Genomic DNA, 6000 nt, shown 5'->3' on the forward strand with positions numbered 1-6000 from the left:
AACATCCCTATAACACTCTCTGCCCACTGAGCAAAAGCAACTTATCACGCAAAGGTTTAATGCGGCCAAGTGTGTCATTTTGAAAGCACCGTCGCCAGCATGAGTCTCATCAGTGTGGGTGCCCTGTAGGGTGGCTTGACAGAGGTCCGGTATGATGGGCACAGGAGACCTGAAGAGAGCCTCTGAGATGTGGACAGAGAAGGTCATTACAGCACATTAACATCTACATTCATTATTACCAACTGACCTCATAGTCAAACGCCAAACTTCCTGCCCCAACTGTGGCACACATCCTGGACTTTAGTCCACTCGATATGACACTGAGAACGAAAATATCATACCTCTGATGGCCATGGAATGAGGACTCCAAATACTAATGACAAAGACTAACATGCAGTACAGCTAAAGTAGGTCACAGGAGGTAACCAAACAGACGGCTAGTAGAGGTTTCCAGCGACACTACAGCCTTGCCCCATTTGCATTTAATGCAGATGATGGATATGATCGTATCGGGTTGTGGAATGCGTTAGCGATGACAGACTTTCTGTATTATGTAATGTGCATATGGCATACCAAATCTGACATAGAATGGGCAGATTTTGACACAACTGCGCAAGCCATGACATCTGTCATGTGAAGCAGACACATAACAGCCTGATCACTTCAAACAAAGCCTCGACAACTTAGTCCTCTACAAGCACATAGCTGTTCATCACATCTAACAATCATGTAGTAGGATGTTAGATATTAGCAGTGGCAATGTATGCGATTTTTTATTTTAAACAGAGATAACTGTTTGCTTAATGGTAGATGGAGGATGAAAGTTATAACAATTTGTGTGTTGTTTCTACAGAGACAGAGCTAAAGGCAAAAACGCCCCGTTCTGTTTCAATTACATTAATCTCACATGTGAGCTCATGTTTCTACAAATGTCCATACTTTGCTTACATGTTCTCTTCTTTTGTTAACACTATTGATGAAGCTGAGCAGGTGTTAGCATGATGAAAACTTCCTTTCTGAAGTGAATAGAGAACTCAGGTCTTTGTTTTTTCAGACAATGGCCAAATTCCAAAAGGCATTTTTGTGATTGTAAGTAATGCATTCATCCTACTTGGCACTAGGCAAACTTCTCAGTTTGCTCTTGCACAACACTATATCAAAAGGAAAACATCCCTATCCTTAATGTGTTTTCCTATTTGTTAATTTTTACACATGGAGAGACAGAGATAAGTTGATTTTTTAATGAAAAATTAAAATTCTGTAATTTATTATTTTTTTTGTGCAACACAAAAGAAATGTCTCAGAATTTTTTCCCCACATATATTGAAAATCACTGGTATACAGCGTTGTTTGGACTGCCAATTTTTTTCAAAATATGTTGTTTTATGTTCCACAGAAGAGAGTAAATCATACTTTGGAACGACATGAGGGCGAGTAAATTATGACATCATTTTTAGTTTTGGGTGAACTATCCCTTTAAAGACAAAAAAAAAAATATTTATTCACCACACTAATGACAGTAATCAGCAATAAGCATTTGATTTGCAAAGTACATTTCCAATTCAAAATGTAACAGTATCGTATTTCTTCGTATAGGGTGTTCCAAATCAGCCAGTATGAGACCGTAAAGCTCTGCACCCTTCAGTATCTTGAGTATTCACTTCAAGTGCTCTGTAAGTGCTTTTGAAGCGAGCAGGGCATATCGATGCTCACTTTCGAAGGCTCTTTTGAGACTGGAAAATGTATACCTGGTAATATACTTGATTAGATATTCCCCCTTGTCAAAAGCAAACAATCAAAGAAGGCCCATTTTTACTTGTGCTTTATAAATACCTGCGTGTCCTGATTACATCGTGGCAAAACCTATGGCCACAAGCCAGCTGCTTGGGACAAATCTCTGAAGCCAGGGGCTTTATCCTTGATTCATTCCTATTTATCACGGTTCGCTCCTAGCACTTGAAAGCTCCATATGGACTCAATTGTGGTTCGTTCCTGGCACATGTGATCTGGAGATCAGACGCATGCCATACCTTTGGGCTTTACCATTGGATTATTTTCACAGGGCACATTCTGAGGAGTCCTCGTGCCACAAGGATGAAGATCCCTTTTGAAAATGTCCTCTCAGCACGAGGTGGTGGAATCCGATGTCAAAGAAACAAATGAGAAAAGGTGCCCGCCAGATGTTTCACCGACAAGATTAAACGCTCAGCGGTTTGATTAAGAAAGCCCGTCTCCTCATCACCCCATCCTGCCCACATTAAGGCTTAACAGCAATCAAAAAAGAGAGCGCTACGGGATGAGTAGCAAGGCGCATGAGGATTTGGAGCTCGGGTGCCAAGTGATGAGTTTCTGACCGCTGGTGGCCACCGACTCCGGCGATAATCAAGGCCTCCGCGGGAACCTGAGCAAGTACGAAAAGCAGAATTAGCAGAAGTTCAACATCACAAAAGCAGCTTTTATTACTTATGCGTATTTACAAAATAAGCTCGCGTTGGGCCAGCAGCGAATTTTCCAATACATTGGAACGGTTTCCTCAGCCGTCCAGGGATGAAATCACTGAATGAAGTACACAACTCGATGTTCTACACACATTTCTACAAAAAACACCCACATGGTTCAATTAAATAATGTAACCCACACAACTATGAAGCCGTGGCACTGGTTTATGTAACAAGGTATTCGGCGTCTTTGATGCGACTTTATTACTTCGATATGGGACAGAGGCGCATAATTTCCACTGCGCTGTTCCCTTTGAACCGTTCTGAGACAATCTCTACAGCAGGATATCCTGCCATCTGCTTCAGTAACAGAATCGCTCCAGCAGTCAGTCATTGGCGGCAGGCCGCCGTACAGAGAGTCACATCCATGCCTTTGAACTGCCTTATAAAAAGCAGCCAAATACCCTCTTTTCCCCACCAACTTTGAAAAGTAGCTTCAGTTATCTGTGCTGAGTTAAATGGGCTAATGAAAACCTGGTCCTCCTGACAACGAGAGTCTACGAGAGATTCCTGTGATGGATTTTCCCCTCGATGAGCTTGATAGCACTGTGGTCCCCATCTTAGGAGGAACTGTCATTGTTTTAGATCACAGCGTTGGGATCAATACAGTGCTGGCCATCAATCTTAGCGCTCCGATCGGGTGCGTGGGACTTTCTGCAAACATCTGATGCCAGTTAAGTGCTATGGAAACCAAATGCACTCTTCTGCCAGAGCGGAGAACAATGGAAATCAGAGCAGCATTACATTTGAGTCCTACCAGGAGTGTCTTTGTGATGTGGCGGCTCCGTAGGGCTGAAACTCTTGAAAGGACACCTGATTGTCATGTGACTTTATGCAAACATACCCAGTTGGCCTGTTGTGTTTTAATACAAAGACTAGCCTTTAATAGGGGCCACCAGCGTTGTGGATTGCGGTGATTGATGATGTGGTATGGCCTCGCTCAGCTGGGCTCCTGCTCACTAGGGTCAATCGCGATTGAATTACGCCTATACGCAGAAAGCCAATTAATAAGTGAGGTTTGATGAAGTTGATCCAAAGGATACTGTGAGGGAATAGAAGCCTTTTAAAGAGAGATTTCTTTGGATTATGCTACATTCAATGAGATATTACAAAAGATGTTTTCATTCTGAGGTTACTTTTACCTTGTTTATTTTTCTTTATCGTTCTCCACTAAATGGGGACGGTGACTGCGGGCTAACCCTGTACTTTATTTACTTTAGTGGGAGTTTCCTTTTACTAACCTTTATGGGCTGTCCTCTCGTGACTATACATACTATATAAGTATTCTTGACATCTTGCAGTCTGTCTTTTGTTTTCCACAGCATCTATTGTGAATACGGTATGGCAGTGCAGCCATATTTTCATAATTATACAAATTTGACTTCTTTTTTTGTTTGTTTTGGCAGAAAGAGAACAAAAGATTTAAAGAAATAAGAAATACGCATCACATAAACAAAGGACCAACGGGAGCCTACCTGCGAGATATTTCAAATGAAATACTCTGCTTCTTCTCTTGTTTGTCTCTGGGAATATTTTTAAATTCTTAAAAGGCTTGGACAAAGTTGGTTGCTGAGAAAAGAACCCAGGGCATGTTGACGGATGGCCGGCCATGCATATAATCGTTTCCTTACACTCTGTGAGTTTGCTTTGGAAGGGGCGAATTACCATCTGAAAATGAGCTGAGAAACACTGTAGGCGAGAGCCCTGCGTCATCAGTGTCAGCTTACTTACAGCGTCTCTTAACCATGATACAGACACACACACTCCCAAATGTGCATGTGTGGACCAACATTACTAATGTCATCTTAACCCACATTTTACACACAGGGCAAATTTGTCATCCAACCAAGCGTAGGGGCACATCCATCCCCTCATAGAAAACTAAACACACAACAAACAACACACACGCAGATACACTAAAAGACAGAGGGAGGAATTCAGTAATAGTGTCCACTGATTATTATTTTTTTTTTTTTGCACATGCTATATATTTTCTGATTCATTGAAGGAATCATGCAAACCAGGGAGTAGCACAAAAAAAAAAACACCAAACACAATTTGAAGACTTCTGATATTACATTTCTTTTAAATTAATTTCAGGTAATAGCATATCATATTTATCATACTTCAATACTTGAAGCAGGCCAATTTTGAGAAAAAGGTGCAATGTATAGTAAACATAATTTACACAGACAGGAAACATGTTTGTTCATTTTTATAGTATATTTAGCACCTGGTTAAATTGGATTTTGGCTGGTTAGTGAATAAAACACAGGTTTTTGCACTAAAATATCAAATTCAAATGTCTCGAATTGTCCACAGCAATGCACGACTTTAGGGCATAAATATATTTCCATCAGTGCACTGTTATTTCATTTAGTTTACATTTCTAAAACACAACTGCAATTATTTGCCATAACAAAAAACTGGAGAGCTATGTTATCCATATAGGTGCATTTCAAAAAGATACAGCAAAGTGTACGCAGCTGTTTTAGTGATGAAGAACAGTGAAACGTGACCTCAGTGGTGTACGCTGGTCTGGCTCTTCTAAATCACGAAAAGCAAACTTGAAAACACAAAGCGGCTGGATATTTATTTTAAGTGTGCATTAAAAATCTTGATTTTGTCAACCAAGAATCTACTGACTAATGCAAAAAAAATCATGCATCAGAGGGATAATGCAAAACATGCCTCGCTCAGACCTGGAGATAAACATTTTAGATATACAGATTGAAAGAACAAAGAGAAGACGAAAACATAATGTACTGCAAACATATTAAAAAAGAAAGATGTAATGTTGATATGTGACATGACACTTTTATGCTGAGCTAATGCATATAATAAAATAAAAAAACATGAAATTTTGATTCAAATGATTATTTGATATTTTCATTTTATTTATAATTTTAATATCTAATTAGATTTTACATATTGTATTAATGTAATTTTATATATATATATATTTAATTTTAATTAAGATATTTGATAAACACAAATTGATCTCTTCAGCATTATATTATGTTTGTATAATGAAAGCTATGACTAATTTTGCAACCAATCCACGACTTTTCACATTTTTCTAATTCAATAACGACGTGCACATCAAAATGACAAAGACTGCTTTGCAGCTAAGAGAGGATGTGAAATGGTATGCACTACATGCTTACAGTCTCTCTAATCTTTAAACCAGCACACATAAGCCAGCCCAAGAATGCCTTGAATCAAAATGAATTAACAATATTGTTCCACTCGTTTTGGGTCCTGCTTGCTGTTCGTTAGGAATCTAATAAGAAGCAGGCCCCTCCGTGGAGTCGCTTCTAGCTGACTTATTCTTGACATTGCTTTGGAACGGGGCGATGAAAAAAGCACCACCCATGCTTGCTGATCCAAGACGACAGTTCGAGAGGCAAATTCTGAAGCCAATCTAGACTGCGCAAGTCAAAACGAAGCACACAGCACAGTGAGATTTTAAAGCTGCAAGGGGGAAAAAAAGAGTAGCAGT

At 39.6% G+C, this 6000-nt stretch overlaps 1 protein-coding gene across 1 annotated transcript in view; it reads right to left on the reverse strand.

Moving 5' to 3' along the window:
* The window catches only part of LOC107673117 (glycosyltransferase-like domain-containing protein 1), a 31595-nt gene that overhangs the window by 18000 nt on the left and 7595 nt on the right, over positions 1-6000 (reverse strand). The window lies entirely within an intron of this gene.

This window comes from Sinocyclocheilus anshuiensis, unplaced genomic scaffold (genome assembly GCF_001515605.1).
Source record: "Sinocyclocheilus anshuiensis isolate Anshui unplaced genomic scaffold, SAMN03320099.WGS_v1.1 scaffold496, whole genome shotgun sequence".
Taxonomy (NCBI): Eukaryota; Metazoa; Chordata; class Actinopteri; order Cypriniformes; family Cyprinidae; genus Sinocyclocheilus; species Sinocyclocheilus anshuiensis.